Source organism: Lissotriton helveticus (assembly GCF_964261635.1).
Source record: "Lissotriton helveticus chromosome 1_1 unlocalized genomic scaffold, aLisHel1.1 SUPER_1_unloc_16, whole genome shotgun sequence".
NCBI classification, from domain to species: domain Eukaryota; kingdom Metazoa; phylum Chordata; class Amphibia; order Caudata; family Salamandridae; genus Lissotriton; species Lissotriton helveticus.
Genome location: NW_027611655.1, coordinates 1,555,686 through 1,578,566, shown reverse-complemented (window position 1 = coordinate 1,578,566; position 22,881 = coordinate 1,555,686). Strand labels below are relative to the sequence as shown.

The 22,881-nt window shown below is 48.1% G+C and overlaps 1 protein-coding gene across 1 annotated transcript in view; it reads left to right on the top strand.

The window, feature by feature from the left end:
- Positions 1-206: 206 nt before the first annotated feature.
- LOC144805611 (uncharacterized) overlaps positions 207-22,881 on the top strand; it is a 59,749-nt gene continuing 37,074 nt past the window's right edge. Inside the window, exon 1 of the mRNA XM_078672135.1 lies at positions 207-331. The gene's annotated coding sequence lies outside the window, so the exon portion shown is untranslated. The remainder of the gene's footprint in view (positions 332-22,881) is intronic.

Sequence of the window (22,881 nt, the reverse complement as noted above, 5' to 3'; positions counted from 1 at the left end):
GCAGCAGTCAGGGTATTCACACCGTTCATACTGCGCATACGCAGACCCCGGCGGCCAAAAAAGTGGCGCGCATGCGCAGTTTTAACAGTCGCTCTTTTCACAACGCGTGACCCGAGTTTAGCGCATGCGCAGATCTACACTCACACCTCCACTGCGCTCACTTCCCCAGAAGTCCGCGGCCAGTGGGTGGCGCATGCGCAGATCAGATGCACTACCTCCGGAAGTGACGTCCTCTGTAGCTGCTGCCAGTGAGTCCGACTCGCAGGCAGTGGAGTTGCAGCCCCGGGGGCGCCTCGAAGCGGAGGCTTCATCTCCAGGCGCTGTGAGGCTGGTGAGTCAGAGGTGAAGCTGAGGAGGGAGGGTGAGAGGGGGGAGGGGGGTAGATGGGAGGGAGATGGGAGGGAGATGGGAGGGGGGTCAAAAATTAGCTAGCATTCGCGCCAAGAATTTTCAATTCTATTAAGGACACGGAGGCGAGGATTATGCTTCTCTTTCTTATATTTGCCACTCACAGCAGCCAATGAAAAACGTTTTGTATGCAATAAAAACTACATTTCCCATGATGCTTGTACATACATCACATCCTGTATAGCCCCATAAGAGCTGCTGCATCCTGTGTCTCCTCCTCTTTCTTTGCTCGACATATACAGTCCACACATTAAGAAATCCAGTCCATTTTACGGAATAAGAGTCACAATAAACATCCTTCAACATGGAGAACAAACAGTAAGAAATCCAGTCCTTTTCCCGGATAGGAATCTCAAGAAACATCCTTCAACATGTCGCACCATCGTTAACTGGACGAATCACGTCTCTTAAGCCAGAAGAACACCTGCTCCTTCTTCTTTACTCGAAGCTGAAAGGAATGAGACAGGAAAAAACCCGTAACTTCTGCTGATACAGAATATCAAGTACATTCGGGTGGGTAATTATTACCAATATTGTAATAAACCGGGTGGGATAATCCTCGCCTCCGTGTCCTTAATAGAATTGAAAATTCTTGGCGCGAATGCTAGCTAATTTTTGATTCTATTACAGGACCGGAGGCTTCGGATTATGCTAGTTTAACGCTTAGTAACATAACTACAGTCTTAAATCTCCCACCGGTACATAATACAGTTTAAATAGAGTCTGAGAAACTCCATCAGAAAAGTTAAAACTTGCACAACCATGAGAATTATCCAAACAAGAATGATAAGTATTGTACTTGAGCAAACTGCGTATCATCATTGGTCCAACACCCATTCCGGCCAAAGGCCCTCAACCATCGGCTGTAATAGCCTCGTACTCACATAGAAAATGATAACAATCATCAACAACCATATGAACATATAGTCGAAAAATCATATCAGATTGCAATTCCGAGAACCATCGTCGTAAGCCATGAGGTATCGGAAGAAACACCCATAAAGTGCAAAGTCGTGTGACAAGGCCCTGACCACATGCATGTCAGACCTCGCCGACAGGGCAATTAATAGTACATACTATACCTGTAAAACGCGGGCTTGCCTCGCCATAGGAACCCCCGAAGGTGGAATACTTCGTAACACAGCCTGACAATAGTAAACGTCCCGTTTGTAAACGCAGGCCACCAAAAGAATTGGAAAGAAACCCGACTCCAGGTCAGCAACCTGCCCTGAACCGAGAAGAGCCGCAGGAAAACGGCCAAATGGACGTTATAAGGAGAACGTTACAGAAGTTCCCGTACACATTTGGAAAGTAATCCACCAGAAGAAAACAGTCCTCACAAAGCCGCCAATGGCGGATATATCCACAAGCTATCCTCTATCGCCGAAACGTCTGCAGGGAATGAAAGGTCCAGAAATACGAAAAGAACGCGTTCGAGAACCAAGAAGGTAACGTAGATACCGGAAACTTGATCGCAATAAGCAAAGTCGGAATACATACACCAAGGGAAAACTGTTCGTACCACATTGCCATGTGTCAACCCGGACCCGCCTACTAAATGGCAACGATGAATCTGCGGGCCGTAGCTCTCTGGTGAACCATAAGGCATCTGCCTTGATTTACTTGAACGTCACTACATTAGAAAAAGGAGAAAATTGCAAGAAAAAGGCGGGAGAACGAGCCGTCCTCCGCCAACCCAGGGGCATTGGGATTCCAAAATGGAGTCCTCCTTGCACGAAAGATGCGACCAGCCGTCAGAATACCAGGAAACCAGATGGAACCAACCTTTACTGCCACGTAGGCTAAGGAGTTATACCACAACAATCTGAATATGAAAATCGTCGGCAAGACGACCTGAGTCCTGGAATTAGTCCACTATGAAGATGACCTATATGCCCATATCCACTGATCGTACTCGCAGTCGAGACAATGTGCATGCTGAACAGCAAGCCACCAGAGGCGTGCACGACAAAGAGCCCGATTGACAGGAGGGGTCGGAAAAGCTGACAGCATGACGGTGCCCAAGACACCACTACCGAGGCATCCACCCAAAGGGAAACTCTCGTACTAATACCATCGGAAATCCATCCTCGCATTGTAAAGTGGGGATAAGCCACTGAGCCGCATAGGAGTAAGATAAACTCGGAACCTAAATTAAAGGCCCAAATGCATGAAGGTTATAACCGAGCAATCCCAACACATCAATCCGCCGATGTCTGGAACTGGGAGGCCAAGGCCTGTCACGATAGATCAACCATACTTCTAAGTAACCAATGAACCTGAGAGAGCACAACACAGCACTCGGACGGTAAGAGGGAACTGAGGAGGGATAGCCTATCCCTCGCATCAACCATTAGTACCACCATCGGAACAACCGCCCTTGCCGGGAAGGAGAGAACCCGACTCTCTCCTGAACGCTATACGCCAGGGACCGCTGAAACACTATGGAAAAGAATAAAGGCAATAACTAACAACGTAAAAATAATAAGTAATAGACAAAAACGAACGCATGCGCTACTTGGGCTCTTGAAGGGATTGTGGTAGCAGAACAAAATGGGCGTCAATCAAGCCCTGTCACCCTGAGGTAGGTAACGTCAAACATGAGGCCCTGTTGACCACCCAAGAACGGGAAGAACCTGGTTGTCAACATAATCCGTTCAGGAGGCTCTCGCGCTCCTATCAGTAGTTGTCATCCTCCTATATAGAAATATATATATATATACATACATATATTCCAACATCATCCTCAAGGGACATCTGTGTTCTATATATATGAAGTGCAAGGCACAGTGCAATGGAGGAGTCGAGGGGGAGCCAACCCTGTGCACACTAAAACAGAGAAATTAATAATGCATCGGCTCCTCAGCAAAGCTGTAGTCATTATACCAGCCCAGAGGGCGTCGGGAGTCTTCGGAAAATACAAGGAGCGTGTGCGCACTCCGAGGGCCAGCCACTTGTTAAAGCCTGGCGGCTACCAGGAATCTGCCCAGGTAAGCAGGAGGCACTGAGACCTCAAACAACAAACAAGGGACGCCTGCGACGTGCGTAGGCCAAAGTGCCCAAAGTAAGCCCAAATTGTGCCCAAATGGGTTACGCACACCGGAGCGTTATGACTCCATAACCGCACTCGGCTACTAGGGAAAGCCTTTGGCGGAGACAGCGCGTGACCGCGCAATAATTCGAACAACCCCATGGAAGTGACCGGAAACTTACGCCACGTGTAAAAGAGCACCGTTGGAATGTAGTCCAGGAGCAACAAATCAACACACAAACACATTCACCTAATACATCATGGCGCACTCTAGCGCCGAATTCCAGCTCCAGGAGGAGTGTGTGATTCAGTTTGCGGCCGTCTAGGCCCCTCATGAGGATTAATCTCGCCGGCATAAGCAGAGCGACCTCACCACTCCCGCAGGAGCCATTGAAAGTTGCATCAGCGCTACCAAAAAACTGCCAAGTGCCTACTGTCGTCCAGTATAAACAGTGAAACACATCCCTTAATAAATAGCACAATTTAGTGACTTCCTACATATTGAAGTTCTAAACTGTTGGAGGCAGTCTCGAACCCAGGGTTATGCTGTCCATTTGAATCCATGGCTGCACGTATAGCGTGCGCCACTGGCTTTCGTTGAGAAAACACAAATCAAAACATTATAGAAAACACGGACATGACTCGGGGCACCCGGGATCGAACCCCGCACCATGGAAATCAAAGGCAGCAGACCTTGCCCCGAGGCCACGTGTAGACCGATCCACACGAAGCTGATCAAACCTGAAGACCCCGGCAGGGAAGCGCGGCATGCGCTGATCAGCGGGAGCACAGAGCGCCTTTCAAAAAAAGGGGGGGGGGGCCCCCGCGTAGAGGAAACATCACCGTACCCACAGTCCCAGGACGTGGCAAGGAGGCGACGCGCCTGCCTTTATCGAGGCGAGCCCTGAAGCTCTGCAGAGATGTAGCGGTAAAGTGACGGACTCCGCTGCAGGAGGAGGCGCCACATCCGGCGCCGCACACAGCCCCTGCAAGAACGCGGTAATGCCCGCAGGCCAAGTAACGAATAAAAGCGTCCTTGAGTACGCTGCTCCCAGCGGGAGCCGCTCCGCCCTCCAAGGCGGTAAAAACAACCCATGGCGCCCGCGAGCGCCAACGCAAGAAAAACATGAAATGCAGCGTAAATCACCAACACATACCCTAGGACCCTTTGCCATGCGAGGACAACATCGATACTGTGGTATATCCAGAGCGCCGCCAGCAAGCAGTCTTGAATTTAGGGAGCGCCGTTCGTTAAGCACCATGACTGCACGTAACACGTGCGCTTCCAGCTCCCACAAACCACAATCACGCCACAAGCATGAAACATAGCGCGATATAGGCGCAAAGCATTGCAACATCAAGCGAACTAAACGCAAGGCATGTAATACAGTGCGCAATGAGCGCAAAATCACTGGCATTAACCTCAAATAAATCCGTTAGTCAACCAAGACATTAATCATATCATAAAGTAGAGAGCACTTAACTGGCTGCGTGAGCAGCAAAGAAAGAGGAGGAGACACAGGATGCAGCAGCTCTTATGGGGCTATACAGGATGTGATGTATGTACAAGCATCATGGGAAATGTAGTTTTTATTGCATACAAAACGTTTTTCATTGGCTGCTGTGAGTGGCAAATATAAGAAAGAGAAGCATAATCCGAAGCCTCCGGTCCTGTAATAGAATCATCTCTGTCATCGACCCTCATCCCTCAGCATCGACCCCTCAGACCCTGTGTCTCCTCCTCCTGGAGGCTCCTCGAGGCCTGGGGCCTTACAAGCCTCAGTTTATGATCTGCATTTTTATAACCATTCGTGAATTCTGTATCTATGTCCTCAGAGCACAAGTCCTGAACAATCATTGGCAAAGCCAAGAGATTTCACCCATGCAAAGGCTTTGCCAGTGTTTGTTTACACATGCTGCACAGCTCAAAGTCAAACAGAGCAAAGCGCCGGCACCCCAGAGTGCACCGCGGCCTTGGACTGTGTTATTCTTTGTCATGTTGCACAGCAGCTTGCGCACTTTGCATTATGTCTAAATAAGCATTGACAAAGCCAAATAGATCTCATGTTATCTGAGAGCTATTTGGCTTTGTTAATGTTTTTTAGTGACGATGCAAGGAGCGTTGGCTGCAACATTACTCCAGGGCTTCCAACACCTGGAATATGTGGGGATGATTTCATAAACACAGTCACTCATTTAATTACATTACCACGCAAGCAATATTCCCTCTATTTTTATCCTCTATGTGCGAGAGAGTAAAGTCTCTGTGCACTGCGGCCAAAGCTATGCCAAGAACCTAACCATGCATGTAGACCCGGGCTTTAAGTGAGATGAAAACACTAGGGTGTCTCTCAAAAGGCATGACCAATGCAATGAAGGGCGTGGCTTAAAAGCAATTAAGTTAGCTTAACATAGTGTGCCACCCGACTGATATTTTGCTTCTTCTGTCATTGCATCCAGATATATAATACAAGTATAATTACTCCTACAAGAAGCCAGGATTATTGGCTTTGTCAATGGTTGTTCGTTGCATAAAGTTGTATATCAATTAAAAATGCTTCTGCTCTTGTGGTAGAGGTTGTGGCTTAATGCTCGAGCTGCCAACTTAGGCAATGGGTTTTCTGTCTCGGGTCAGACTAACATTCTGTGATTCTCTGCAAATCGATGAATCTTCCCATGCATACAAAAAAAAATAATCAGGTGAATTGCTCCAATAACTTTGGGTTGAGTTCCCACTATATAAAACTTGCTACATTTCTTTTCTAAATGCGAGGCTGATGGTTTGCCTTTTGAAAGAAGTTATCTTAAATGCAGCCCATGACGGACGCTGTGATCAGGGGAGCAACTAGACCCGACCTTCGGGAGGGGGCTAACACTGCCACCCAGGGATAGATAGCCCTAGCACGCGTCCTAGCACGCGTCCAACACTGTGCAACAGTCTTTCTTGGCGCCCCATCTCCTTCTTCTCCATGAATTCCATCACTACCACTCACCAACATCTAGGATCATCTGAAAGCACACGTTGTGCTTTTAAACGTCCTGCTTTTCTTTTCTTAAAGCTGGGTATTAATAGATTTTTCAGCATTTTTTGCAAGAAGCGGAAGCCATGAAATTGGCCTATAACTACTTGGGTCCTTAGGAACCAGAGTCATTTTTAGGTCTCGCTGGCGTTGCAGCGCGAAGCGCTGCCGCCAATGAGACTTATAGCCGCCTTCATCCCTGTCAAGGGAGTAACAGCTGTGAACGAGCCCGATACAGACCTGGGCACGAGTCGACCCAGGTCTGTGAACGCGCTTCACAGTAAACAGCTTGTGCCGTTAATTAGGTCTCGCTAGAGACAGTGGACGCGCACCTACAGGCACACACAAGCACACACGCACACACAGGCACCCTCTCTCCCCCCCAACACTCACACACCCCCCACCACACACACTCACCGACCCCCCAAACTCACCAGGCTCTTCGGGTCAGTCTCGGCAGCAGGCAGACTCGGAGCTCTGCATGTCTTCGGTCGGCGATCCTCAGCCTCCGTGCACGCTCACGGCGACTGCGTCTCATGCTGCGTCACCGCACTGTTTCGCGCCCGGCGATCCTCAGCTTGTTGATGCGCAGGTGTTGGGTGTATCAGGTACAGGCAGTAATTTTTCAAAGACAGTTAAGTTTGTGTCTTCACTTGTTTCCAACTCTCGCCCAAAGTCTAGCTTCACTATCGGAAGCTTAGCCAAGCCCCCCCGCCGCGCATCATCACCCACAGGCCGGCATATCTACATGTCGCACACATACCGGCATTGGCTCCATTACCCGGACTGCGCTACACGGACGCACGGACCGGATTGCATCTTCCGCTCTTCTGACTCAGGTGAGAGCCATCCCGTCCCCTTGGATGCTGACCGCACTAGCCCTCTGCTAGCTCCCTCTGACCCTATCCCTGTCTTCCCCCCAGGTTACCTAGGACAGTTCTGGACGTACCCATCCAGTACTACTCTCTCCTACTACGCCACGGGGTGCCCCGGTCATTACTGTACTAGTTACCACATGGCCTACTTTGCATCCATTAGTCGCCACCACGGTAAGACCCATAGCCAGTGACAGTCATCACCTCACCCGTATTCCCTTTCTCCGATACTCACCCCGTCCTTTTTCTTTTCCCCCACAGAACCTGGTCATCCTCCCAGCACATCAGGTAGCACGCGCTTCACCTTACTTCATTTTTGCTCCCAACTAGCGTGTCTTAACATGCCGATCCGTTCTCCCTCCCACCTACCCCCGTTACTTGTAAAAATTGTGGGGGTACTTGTGCCACGACGGACGATATTAGTATCCGTTGTTGATTGTAGACGGTATTCTAGCTCTCACTCAGGCACTCTGTTTAGGCCCCGCACCAGCTTTGGCTTCATAATGTGTTATTGCCTGACACAGGATACCGCGCTCGCCACCCTGTGAGATACGTTCTCACTTTTCGAATGACTCGCCATTTTCACTTACGCGACCACCCCTATGTGGTTTCCACCACGCCTGTGTTTACAATCATGCACCATTTGCCTACCGGTGATGTCCGTAACAGCCGTTCACCGTAATCATTATTTGTAGATTAATCACGCAGAATTTCTCTTATGTCAGGCCCATTTCCCTGTTCATATTTGCACTTGATTTACCTTTGATTCAGCGGTACCCAGCTGTTTATATCTTTACAAGATTAACTTTTGAATCAGTGGTACCTAGCAGGTTTAATGCTGTCGGACGACGTCATTTTTGATTCACATGTCACCCAGGTTTTTGCTTCACAATGTTACCTTCTGCTCTATACTACGCGCCCACGTTTCTGATGCACTACTGATGGATATAATAACACCTCACATTGTTATGCCTACCCGACATGTATTTAACAGCCACTTACTGTGATGTATATTGATTTACCTAGCGATCTAGCTTTCATACCAGACTCATTTCCCTGTTCACATTTGCATATGATTTAATCATGAACCATCGGCACCTAGTTAGTGTTTACACGTTAGGAGCTCGGGTTTGTTTGAATCACTCATCACTCATGTGATTCCCTTCCCTGTGTACCGTATATTTTATATTACGCTACCACAGTACGGGCGGGTACAATTTTTATCGCTTGCCTCTTTCATTGTAATGTCATCTGTTTTATGACCTATCTCAGGAGTCTTGCTTCATTTGCCACGTCCATCCTTTTGCTGAAACACTATTCACTTAGTACTGTTAAGAGTAAATCAATACTGTACTGTATTTGGACCACCGGCACATGCCATTTCCATCTCTTTCAATTATATATGTTTATTGTTCTTTTATTTTATTGCAGTATTCATGTTAGTCACTCATGTGGTCACGACAATACACTTCTCACCCTGCTCACGTTGAAACGATATCCTGCTTGGTTTGTGTTTTGTTTTTTGTCTCCTCTTAGGTCGAACCTGCATAAGTACTCTGCACATCAAATCTTCCCATTCTAAGACTTTTTGTCTGCGATTGTATCATAAGCTTTTAACAGACATCACTTTGAATATTTGGTCATCAGGTTACTCAATGTCATCTCTTTCATGCCTTTTTAGGTCTCGCCTGTCAATGCGCATGCGCAATGAGCAGAGCAAGACTATAGCGACTTAAACAGACTTTACCCAACTGGGCGATTTGGTGCTGTGCCCGTGCGCTTTTAGGTCAAAGCGCAAGCGCATTGACCTAAAATGCGCGTGCACATCATCAAATCGCCATCTGTTCCCCAGCAGCACTCCTCCCACTCCTTTGAAGTGAAGCTCAGCTTCACTTCAAAGGCCCCTGCTGCTTCACACTCGCCGCTCTCCCTGCTCCGCCCCGTGTCGCATTTCTCCTCCCCCTCCCCACAGCAATGCCCTCAGTCTTGCTCCCCCCCCACCCTTCCTTTGATGTCCGCCACGCGTGGCCTCTGCCTGTCACCTCTCCGTCCTTCCCTGAGCTGCTTGTTATTCCTACTTTGTGCACCGTCTTTTTTGTGCATGAACAGTCCTGCTGTGCTTTAACTCCCTCCCCCCTCACCAAAGAGCACGTATTTTTTTATTCTTTATTTTCCGTCTATGCCACTCTTACTGTGGAGAAGTGTGGCTCAGGGGTTAGAGGCAGCAGACCTGGAAGCTGAGATCGGTCCTGGACCAGGGTTCAATTCCCCGCCTCGGTGGGTCTTGGGCTAAAAAATTCCACGGACTCGATAATTCTCGCCCCGGTGCCTCCTTGACTCACGGGTTCACACTCTGCGACTCTGGGCAATAGCTTGCTTAATCTCCACAACGGCCCCTCGCGGCGGGATGCCTGACTTTCACCTTGTGGATACCCTGCTATCTCACAGGGGAATATCAGGACGGGTTCCCTAAGCAAGCGCCGGGAAACCCACTGCGGGTAGCTGTGCGCTATATAAGCTCAACTACATTTACATTTACATTTACATTTACATCAGCATTCCACTCTTCCTCTGCCATACTTCCCTTTTCTTCCGTGCTTCTAGTTATTTTAAGGGGCGTGCTACATTTTACTTTCACTGTCAGTGTTTATTATATTTTGGGAATAACATCCCTCTACATTACTTTTTATTAGGCGCATTATCCTACTGTTGTCTGCTTTATCAACATGTGTTTAATGGCATCGCTCTCCATTAAGGTTCACTGATCAAGTTCAGCCTCCTTCCTGACAGTCTGTTCTATGCACATAGCTTCGGTCTTCGTGTACACCCCCAGGCCATCATGTGGTTTGTGCACAAAGCCTAACTCTTCTTGTACTGTCTCCATACATTCTGTGCACACAGCCTGACTCCCTGTCCTGCCTTTATTTATTCCAGGTGTTTTCTGCATGCAGTTGGCCTCTCATGCACACAGCCTCACTCTTCCTGTCAGCCCCCATACCCCCATGTGCTTTGTACACACAGCCTCACTCGTTGTGTACTGCCTGCATGCCCACATGCGCTCTGGGCACACAGCCTTACTCCGTGTTCAGACCCCATATCTTTCACGTTTTTTCACCACGCATTTTGACTTGTGCATTTGCCTACTCGTACACACAGGCTCACTGTTCATGTTCAGCTTATATCCCCCATGTACTCTCTGCACACACACTCACTCTTCCTGCACTACCTCCATGTCTTCATGTGCTCTTTGCAGACAGTCTTGCTCCATGTTCAGCCTTCATCTTTCCTAGGTCTACGCAGTTTGCTTTCAACGCACAGCCCACTGTTTGTGTACTGCTTACCCCCCTCATGCAGCCTCCTTCCTGACAGTCTGTTCTATGCACATAGCTTCGGTCTTCGCATCCACCACCACCACATCCACCGCAGCCACCACTACATCCACCACCACATCCACCATCACCACCACATCCACCGCCACATCCACCGCCACATCCACCACCACCACATCCACCACTACATCCACCACCCCATCCATCACCACCACCCCATCCATCACCACCACCCCATCCACCATCACCACCGCATCCACCATCACCACCGCATCCACCATCACCACATCCACCGCATCCACCAACACATCCACCGCATCCACCACCACATCCACCACCACATCCACCACCAACTCCACATCCACCACATCCACCACCACATCCACCATCACATCCACCTCCACATCCACCGCTACATCCACCGCCACATCTACCACCACATCCACCGCCACATCCACCACCACCACATCCACCACACCCACCACCACTACATCCACCACCCCATCCACCACCACCACCACCGCATCCACATCCACCGCATCCACCACCACCACATCCACCGCATCCACCACCACATCCACCATCACCTCCACATCCACCTTGACATCCACCTTGACATCCACCACCACATGAACCACCACCGCATCCACCACCACATCCACCACCACCACATCCACCGCATCCACCACCACCACATCCACCACCACATCCACCACTTCCACCACCACCACCACCACCGCATCCACCACCACCACATCCACCGCCACCACATCCACCGCATCCACCACCACATCCACCATCACCTCCACATCCACCATGACATCCACCGCCACATCCACCACCACATCCACCACATCCGCCACCACCACATGCACCACCACCGCATCCACCACCACATCCACCACCGCATCCACCACCACATCCACCACCACATCCACCACCACATCCACCACACCCACCACCACATCCACCACCACCTCCACCACATCCACCACCACCTCCACCACCACATCCACCACCACTTCCACCACCACCACATCCACCACCACATCCACCATCACCTCCACATCCACCATGACATCCACCGCCACATCCACCACCACCACATCCACCACTGCATTCACCACCGCATCCACCACCACATCCACCACACCCACATCCACCGCATCCACCACCGCATCCACCGCATCCACCACCACCACATCCACCACATCCACATCCACCACCACCGCATCCACCACCACCACCACCACATCCACCACCACATCCACCATCACCTCCACCTCCACATCCACCGCCACATCCACCGCCACATCCACCACCACATCCACTACCACATCCACCACACCTACCACCACCACATCCACCACACCCACCACCACTACATCCACCACTACCAATACCCCATCCACCACCACCATCGCATCCACCACCGCATCCACCATCACCACATCCACCATCACCACATCCACCATCACCACATCCACCACCACATCCACCATCACCACCACATCCACCACCATATCCACCATCACCTCCACATCCACCATGACATCCACCGCCACATCCACCACCACATCTACCACCACCACATCCACCACATGCACCACCACCGCATCTACCACCACATTATTTACAAAATTAAAAGCCATTGGTATTTGTAATATCAATATATCTAAGTCATGTAAATACAACACACATTGCATTACAAATGCTATAGGTGTCACATTTGCAAAAGTTAAAACTATTGACATTGTAACTGATAAAAAGCTATTAATTTTGCTATTTTCAAAACCAACACAAATAAAAAAGTGTCATTTATAATACCAATCGCTCAAACTTTCTTAATGCAAGACCTATTGCATTTCCAATGCTTGTTTTTAATGGGGGGAGGATGGAGGCCTTCTTCCAGTCCCTGGGAAATATGCCGGTGGTGAATATGGTGCTGAGCAAAGGGGTAAGAGCTGACCCTTTGACTTCCAGAATTAATTTCAATACAAACGCCGGACATGGGTCCATGGAAGACCCTGATCGAATAGAGTTCAAAAGTTTGATTGACTCTTATATTTCTAGCAATAAGAATTTATCTAAAACTTGTGTAGGGTTGGGTCTATTAGGTTCTATTTTAGGTGGCTGCACTTTTTCACCTTTTTGGGCTAAAGTGAATGTAGAAAAAATACATTCCTCCTTTTGTTGGAAAAAAGGAGCACATTTTTCGCACAATTCAGGACTACTTAAGCTCTTAGGGGCTGGTGCGGCAAGTTTAGTAATAGTTTTAAAGAGTTCTTTGAGATTGGACGTAGCTTGAGAAATTTGTTCTGTAAAGAACTTCTTTTTTGTTTCCAACAATAGTTCCTTATAGATTCTGAGACTCTGCTTATACATTTCTATATCCTTACTTTTATACCCTTTCCTCCATGCCCATTCTAATATTTTACAGGCTGTTTCAGTTTTTTTTTTTTTAAATCATCTGAGTACCAGGGGTCTGAGGGTTGGGCCCATTTAAGGGTTCAATGTTTAACCGGAACTAATTTATTGCATGCTGTGTCTATCCAATCTGTATAGGCCTACGTAGCCTCGTTCACCCCAGAGGGGAGCGGCGCAAGGTTCTCTTCAGTGCCCCTTCTAATTCTAAACAATCTGCATTTTTCCAGGCTCTTTTTGTAATCTTCCTTGTGGGTTCAGGTCTGGGTTGAAGGCCGTTTGACTCTTTCAGTTCAAATAAAATGGCACTGTGATCGAACCATGGTAATGGGAGTACCACAGTGCAGGTCAGATTTGGATTATTAGAAACCGTCAGCATATTACATGCCTGTATTTTATATGGATAGCTCATTGGGTTAATACGCGTCCTGCAAAGAGTCTGTCAGCATATTATAGGACTGTATTCTATATCGATAGTTCAGTGGGTTAATGCGCCTCCTGCAGAGAGTCTGCCAGCATATCACAGGACTGTATTTTATATTGATAGTTCATTGGGTTAATACGCCTCCTGCAAAGAGTCTGTCAGCATATTACAGGACTGTATTTTATATCAATAGTTCAGTGGGTTAAATGCACCTAGTGCAGAGAGTCTGTTAGCATATTACAGGACTCTATTTTATATCGATAGCTCAGTGGCTAAATGCTCCTCCTGCAGAAAGTCTGCCAGCATATTAAAGGGCTGTATTTTATATGGATAGTTCAGTGGGTTGATGCGCTTCCTGCAGAGAGTCTACCAGCATATTACAGGGCTGTATTTTATATGGATAGTTCGGTGGATTGATGCGCCTCCTGCAGAGAGTCTGCCAGCATATTACAGAGCTGTATTTGATACACGACGGACGATATTAGTATCCGTTGTTGATTGTAGACGGTATTCTAGCTCTCACTCAGGCACTCTGTTTAGGCCCCGCACCAGCTTTGGCTTCATAATGTGTTATTGCCTGACACAGGATACCGCGCTCGCCACCCTGTGAGATACGTTCTCACTTTTCGAATGACTCGCCATTTTCACTTACGCGACCACCCCTATGTGGTTTCCACCACGCCTGTGTTTGCAATCATGCACCATTTGCCTACCGGTGATGTCCGTAACAGCCGTTCACCGTAATCATTATTTGTAGATTAATCACTCAGAATTTCTCTTATGTCAGGCCCATTTCCCTGTTCATATTTGCACTTGATTTACCTTTGATTCAGCGGTACCCAGCTGTTTATATCTGTACAAGATTAACTTTTGAATCAGTGGTACCTAGCAGGTTTAATGCTGTCCGACGACGTCATTTTTGATTCACATGTCACCCAGGTTTTTGCTTCACAATGTTACCTTCTGCTCTATACTACGCGCCCACGTTTCTGATGCACTACTGATGGATATAATAACACCTCACATTGTTATGCCTACCCGACATGTCTTTAACAGCCACTTACTGTGATGTATATTGATTTACCTAGCGATATAGCTTTCATACCAGACTCATTTCCCTGTTCACATTTGCATATGATTTAATCATGAACCATCGGCACCTAGTTAGTGTTTACACGTTAGGAGCTCGGGTTTGTTTGAATCACTCATCACTCATGTGATTCCCTTCCCTGTGTACCGTATATTTTATATTACGCTACCACAGTACGGGCGGGTACAATTTTTATCGCTTGCCTCTTTCATTGTAATGTCATCTGTTTTATGACCTATCTCAGGAGTCTTGCTTCATTTGCCACGTCCATCCTTTTGCTGAAACACTATTCACTTAGTACTGTTAAGAGTAAATCAATACTGTACTGTATTTGGACCACCGGCACATGCCATTTCCATCTCTTTCAATTATATATGTTTATTGTTCTTTTATTTTATTGCAGTATTCATGTTAGTCACTCATGTGGTCACGACAATACACTTCTGACCCTGCTCACGTTGAAACGATATCCTGCTTGGTTTGTGTTTTGTTTTTTGTCTCCTCTTAGGTCGAACCTGCATAAGTACTCTGCACATCAAATCTTCCCATTCTAAGACTTTTTGTCTGCGATTGTATCATAAGCTTTTAACAGACATCACTTTGAATATTTGGTCATCAGGTTACTCAATGTCATCTCTTTCATGCCTTTTTAGGTCTCGCCTGTCAATGCGCATGCGCAATGAGCAGAGCGAGACTATAGCGACTTAAACAGACTTTACCCAACTGGGCGATTTGGTGCTGTGCCCGTGCGCTTTTAGGTCAAAGCGCAAGCGCATTGACCTAAAATGCGCGTGCACATCATCAAATCGCCATCTGTTCCCCAGCAGCACTCCTCCCACTCCTTTGAAGTGAAGCTCAGCTTCACTTCAAAGGCCCCTGCTCCTTCACACTCGCCGCTCTCCCTGCTCCGCCCTGTGTCGCATTTCTCCTCCCCCCTCCCCACAGCAATGCCCTCAGTCTTGCTCCCCCCCACCCTTCCTTTGATGTCCGCCACGCGTGGCCTCTGCCTGTCACCTCTCCGTCCTTCCCTGAGCTGCTTGTTATTCCTACTTTGTGCACCGTCTTTTTTGTGCATGAACAGTCCTGCTGTGCTTTAACTCCCTCCCCCCTCACCAAAGAGCACGTATTTTTTTATTCTTTATTTTCCGTCTATGCCACTCTTACATCAGCATTCCACTCTTCCTCTGCCATACTTCCCTTTTCTTCCGTGCTTCTAGTTATTTTAAGGGGTGTGCTACATTTTACTTTCACTGTCAGTGTTTATTATATTTTGGGAATAACATCCCTCTACATTACTTTTTATTAGGCGCATTATCCTACTGTTGTCTGCTTTATCAACATGTGTTTAATGGCATCGCTCTCCATTAAGGTTCACTGATCAAGTTCAGCCTCCTTCCTGACAGTCTGTTCTATGCACATAGCTTCGGTCTTCGTGTACATCCCCAGGCCATCATGTGGTTTGTGCACAAAGCCTAACTCTTCTTGTACTGTCTCCATACATTCTGTGCACACAGCCTGACTCCCTGTCCTGCCTTTATTTATTCCAGGTGTTTTCTGCATGCAGTTGGCCTCTCATGCACACAGCCTCACTCTTCCTGTCAGCCCCCATACCCCCATGTGCTTTGTACACACAGCCTCACTCGTTGTGTACTGCCTGCATGCCCACATGCGCTCTGGTCACACAGCCTTACTCCGTGTTCAGACTCCATATCTTTCACGTTTTTTCACCACGCATTTTGACTTGTGCATTTGCCTACTCGTACACACAGGCTCACTGTTCATGTTCAGCTTATATCCCCCATGTACTCTCTGCACACACACTCACTCTTCCTGCACTACCTCCATGTCTTCATGTGCTCTTTGCAGACAGTCTTGCTCCATGTTCAGCCTTCATCTTTCCTAGGTCTACGCAGTTTGCTTTCAACGCACAGCCCACTGTTTGTGTACTGCTTACCCCCCTCATGCAGCCTCCTTCCTGACAGTCTGTTCTATGCACATAGCTTCGGTCTTTGCATCCACCACCACCACATCCAGCGCATCCACCACCACCACATCCACCACCACATCCACCATCACCACCACATCCACCGCCACATCCACCGCCACATCTACCACCACCACATCCACCACTACATCCACCACCCCATCCATCACCACCACCCCATCCATCACCACCACCCCATCCACCACCACCACCGCATCCACCATCACCACCGCATCCACCATCACCACATCCACCGCATCCACCAACACATCCACCGCATCCACCACCACATCCACCACCACATCCACCACCACATCCACCACCAACTCCACATCCACCACCACATCCACCATCACATCCACCTCCACATCCACCGCCACATCCACCGCCACATCTACCACCACATCCACCGCCACATCCACCACCACCACATCCACCACACCCACCACCACTACATCCACCACCCCATCCACCACCACCACCGCATCCACCACCACCACATCCACCGCATCCACCGCATCCACCACCACATCCACCATCACCTCCACATCCACCTTGACATCCACCACCACATCCACCACATGAACCACCACCGCATCCACCACCACATCCACCACCACCACATCCACCACCACATCCACCACTTCCACCACCACCACCACCGCATCCACCACCACCACCACCACATCCACCGCCACCACATCCACCGCATCTACCACCACATCCACCATCACCTCCACATCCACCATGACATCCACCGCCACATCCACCACCACATCCACCACATCCGCCACCACCACATGCACCACCACCGCATCCACCACCACATCCACCACATCCACCACATCCACCACATGCACCACCACCGCATCCACCACCGCATCCACCACCACATCCACCACCACATCCACCACCACATCCACCACACCCACCACCACCACATCCACCACCACATCCACCGCATCCACCACCTCCACCACCACATCCACCACCACTTCCACCACCACCACATCCACCACCACATCCACCATCACCTCCACATCCACCGCCACATCCACCACCACCACATCCACCACTGCATCCACCACTGCATCTACCACCACATCCACCACACCCACATCCATCGCATCCACCACCACATCCACCGCATCCACCACCACCACATCCACCACATCCACCACCACTTCCACTACCACATCCACCACCACCGCATCCACCACCACCACCACCACCACATCCACCACCACATCCACCATCACCTCCACCTCCACATCCACCGCCACATCCACCGCCACATCCACCACCACATCCACTACCACATCCACCACACCCACCACCACCACATCCACCACACCCACCACCACTACATCCACCACTACCAATACCCCATCCACCACCACCATCGCATCCACCACTGCATCCACCATCACCACATCCACCATCACCACATCCACCATCACCACATCCACCACCACATCCACCATCACCACCACATCCACCACCACATCCACCATCACCTCCACATCCACCATGACATCCACCGCCACATCCACCACCACATCTACCACCACCACATCCACCACATGCACCACCACCGCATCTACCACCACATTATTTACAAAATTAAAAGCCATTGGTATTTGTAATATCAATATATCTAAGTCACGTAAATACAACACACATTGCATTACAAATGCTATAGGTGTCACATTTGCAAAAGTTAAAACTATTGACATTGTAACTGATAAAAAGCTATTAATTTTGCTATTTTCAAAACCAACACAAATGAAAAAAGTGTCATTTATAATACCAATCGCTCAAACTTTCTTAATGCAAGACCTATTGCATTTCCAATGCTTGTTTTTAATGGGGGGAGGATGGAGGCCTTCTTCCAGTCCCTGGGAAATATGCCGGTGGTGAATATGGTGCTGAGCAAAGGGGTAAGAGCTGACCCTTTGACTTCCAGAATTAATTTCAATACAAACGCCGGACATGGGTCCATGGAAGACCCTGATCGAATAGAGTTCAAAAGTTTGATTGACTCTTATATTTCTAGCAATAAGAATTTATCTAAAACTTGTGTAGGGTTGGGTCTATTAGGTTCTATTTTAGGTGGCTGCACTTTTTCACCTTTTTGGGCTAAAGTGAATGTAGAAAAAATACATTCCTCCTTTTGTTGGAAAAAAGGAGCACATTTTTCGCACAATTCAGGACTACTTAAGCTCTTAGGGGCTGGTGCGGCAAGTTTAGTAATAGTTTTAAAGAGTTCTTTGAGATTGGACGTAGCTTGAGAAATTTGTCCTGTAAAGAACTTCTTTTTTGTTTCCAACAATAGTTCCTTATAGATTCTGAGACTCTGCTTATACATTTCTATATCCTTACTTTTATACCCTTTCCTCCATGCCCATTCTAATATTTTACAGGCTGTTTCAGTTTTTTTTCTTTTAAATCATCTGAGTACCAGGGGTCTGAGGGTTGGGCCCATTTAAGGGTTCAATGTTTAACCGGAACTAATTTATTGCATGCTGTGTCTATCCAATCTGTATAGGCCTACGTAGCCTCGTTCACCCCAGAGGGGAGCGGCGCAAGGTTCTCTTCAGTGCCCCTTCTAATTCTAAACAATCTGCATTTTTCCAGGCTCTTTTTGTAATCTTCCTTGTGGGTTCAGGTCTGGGTTGAAGGCCGTTTGACTCTTTCAGTTCAAATAAAATGGCACTGTGATCGGACCATGGTAATGGGAGTACCACAGTGCAGGTCAGATTTGGATTATTAGAAACCGTCAGCATATTACATGCCTGTATTTTATATGGATAGCTCATTGGGTTAATACGCGTCCTGCAAAGAGTCTGTCAGCATATTATAGGACTGTATTCTATATCGATAGTTCAGTGGGTTAATGCGCCTCCTGCAGAGAGTCTGCCAGCATATCACAGGACTGTATTTTATATTGATAGTTCATTGGGTTAATACGCCTCCTGCAAAGAGTCTGTCAGCATATTACAGGACTGTATTTTATATCAATAGTTCAGTGGCTTAAATGCACCTAGTGCAGAGAGTCTGTTAGCATATTACAGGACTCTATTTTATATCGATAGCTCAGTGGCTAAATTCTCCTCCTGCAGAAAGTCTGCCAGCATATTAAAGGGCTGTATTTTATATGGATAGTTCAGTGGGTTGATGCGCTTCCTGCAGAGAGTCTACCAGCATATTACAGGGCTGTATTTTATATGGATAGTTCGGTGGGTTGATGCGCCTCCTGCAGAGAGTCTGCCAGCATATTACAGAGCTGTATTTTATACACGACGGACGATATTAGTATCCGTTGTTGATTGTAGACGGTATTCTAGCTCTCACTCAGGCACTCTGTTTAGGCCCCGCACCAGCTTTGGCTTCATAATGTGTTATTGCCTGACACAGGATACCGCGCTCGCCACCCTGTGAGATACGTTCTCACTTTTCGAATGACTCGCCATTTTCACTTACGCGACCACCCCTATGTGGTTTCCACCACGCCTGTGTTTGCAATCATGCACCATTTGCCTACCGGTGATGTCCGTAACAGCCGTTCACCGTAATCATTATTTGTAGATTAATCGCGCAGAATTTCTCTTATGTCAGGCCCATTTCCCTGTTCATATTTGCACTTGATTTACCTTTGATTCAGCGGTACCCAGCTGTTTATATCTGTACAAGATTAACTTTTGAATCAGTGGTACCTAGCAGGTTTAATGCTGTCCGACGACGTCATTTTTGATTCACATGTCACCCAGGTTTTTGCTTCACAATGTTACCTTCTGCTCTATACTACGCGCCCACGTTTCTGATGCACTACTGATGGATATAATAACACCTCACATTGTTATGCCTACCCGACATGTCTTTAACAGCCACTTACTGTGATGTATATTGATTTACCTAGCGATATAGCTTTCATACCAGACTCATTTCCCTGTTCACATTTGCATATGATTTAATCATAAACCATCGGCACCTAGTTAGTGTTTACACGTTAGGAGCTCGGGTTTGTTTGAATCACTCATCACTCATGTGATTCCCTTCCCTGTGTACCGTATAATTTATATTACGCTACCACAGTACGGGCGGGTACAATTTTTATCGCTTGCCTCTTTCATTGTAATGTCATCTGTTTTATGACCTATCTCAGGAGTCTTGCTTCATTTGCCACGTCCATCCTTTTGCTGAAACACTATTCACTTAGTACCGTTAAGAGTAAATCAATACTGTACTGTATTTGGACCACCGGCACATGCCATTTCCATCTCTTTCAATTATATATGTTTATTGTTCTTTTATTTTATTGCAGTATTCATGTTAGTCACTCATGTGGTCACGACAATACACTTCTCACCCTGCTCACGTTGAAACGATATCCTGCTTGGTTTGTGTTTTGTTTTTTGTCTCCTCTTAGGTCGAACCTGCATAAGTACTCTGCACATCAAATCTTCCCATTCTAAGACTTTTTATCTGCTATTGTATCATAAGCTTTTAACAGACATCACTTTGAATATTTGGTCATCAGGTTACTCAATGTCATCTCTTTCATGCCTTTTTAGGTCTCGCCTGTCAATGCGCATGCGCAATGAGCAGAGCGAGACTATAGCGACTTAAAACAGACTTTACCCAACTGGGCGATTTGGTGCTGTGCCCGTGCGCTTTTAGGTCAATGCGCAAGCGCATTGACCTAAAATGCGCGTGCACATCATCAAATCGCCATCTGTTCCCCAGCAGCACTCCTCCCACTCCTTTGAAGTGAAGCTTAGCTTCACTTCAAAGGCCCCTGCTGCTTCACACTCGCCGCTCTCCCTGCTCCGCCCCGTGTCGCATTTCTCCTCCCCCTCCCCACAGCAATGCCCTCAGTCTTGTTCCCCCCCCCCCACCCTTCCTTTGATGTCCGCCGCGCGTGGCCTCTGCCTGTCACCTCTCCGTCATTCCTACTTTGTGCACCGTCTTTTTTGTGCATGAACAGTCCTGCTGTGCTTTAACTCACTCCCCCCTCACCAAAGAGCACGTATTTTTTTATTCTTTATTTTCCGTCTATGCCACTCTTACATCAGCATTCCACTCTTCCCCTGCCATACTTCCCTTTTCTTCCGTGCTTCTAGTTATTTTAAGGGGCGTGCTACATTTTACTTTCACTGCCAGTGTTTATTATATTTTGGGAATAACATCCCTCTACATTACTTTTTATTAGGCGCATTATCCTACTGTTGTCTGCTTTATCAACATGTGTTCAATGGCATCGCTCTCCATTAAGGAACACTGATCAAGTTCAGCCTCCTTCCTGACAGTCTGTTCTATGCACATAGCTTCGGTGTTCGTTTACACCCCCAGGCCATCATGTGGTTTGTACACAAAGCGTAACTCTTCTTGTACTGTCTCCATACATTCTGTGCACACAGCCTGACTCCCTGTCCTGCCTTTATTTATTCCAGGTGTTTTCTGCATGCAGTTGGCCTCTCATGCACACAGCCTCACTCTTCCTGTCAGCCTCCATACCCCCATGTGCTTTGTACACACAGCCTCACTCGTTGTGTACTGCCTGCATGCCCACATGCGCTCTGGGCACACAGCCTTACTCCGTGTTCAGACCCCATATCTTTCACGTTTTTTCACCACGCATTTTGACTTGTGCATTTGCCTACTCGTACACACAGGCTCACTGTTCATGTTCAGCTTATATCCCCCATGTACTCTCTGCACACACACTCACTCTTCCTGCACTACCTCCATGTCTTCATGTGCTCTTTGCAGACAGTCTTGCTCCATGTTCAGCCTTCATCTTTCCTAGGTCTACGCAGTTTGCTTTCAACGCACAGCCCACTGTTTGTGTACTGCTTACCCCCCTCATGCAGCCTCCTTCCTGACAGTCTGTTCTATGCACATAGCTTCGGTCTTCGCATCCACCACCACCACATCCAGCGCATCCACCACCACATCCACCACCACATCCACCATCACCACCACATCCACCACACCCACCACCACTACATCCACCACCCCATCCATCACCACCACCCCATCCACCACCACCACCGCATCCACCATCACCACCGCATCCACCATCACCACATCCACCGCATCCACCAACACATCCACCACCACATCCACCACCACATCCACCACCACATCCACCACCACATCCACCACCAACTCCACATCCACCACCACATCCACCGCCACATCCACCTCCACATCCACCGCCACATCCACCACCACCACATCCACCACCACATCCACCACCACCACATCCACCACACCCACCACCACTACATCCA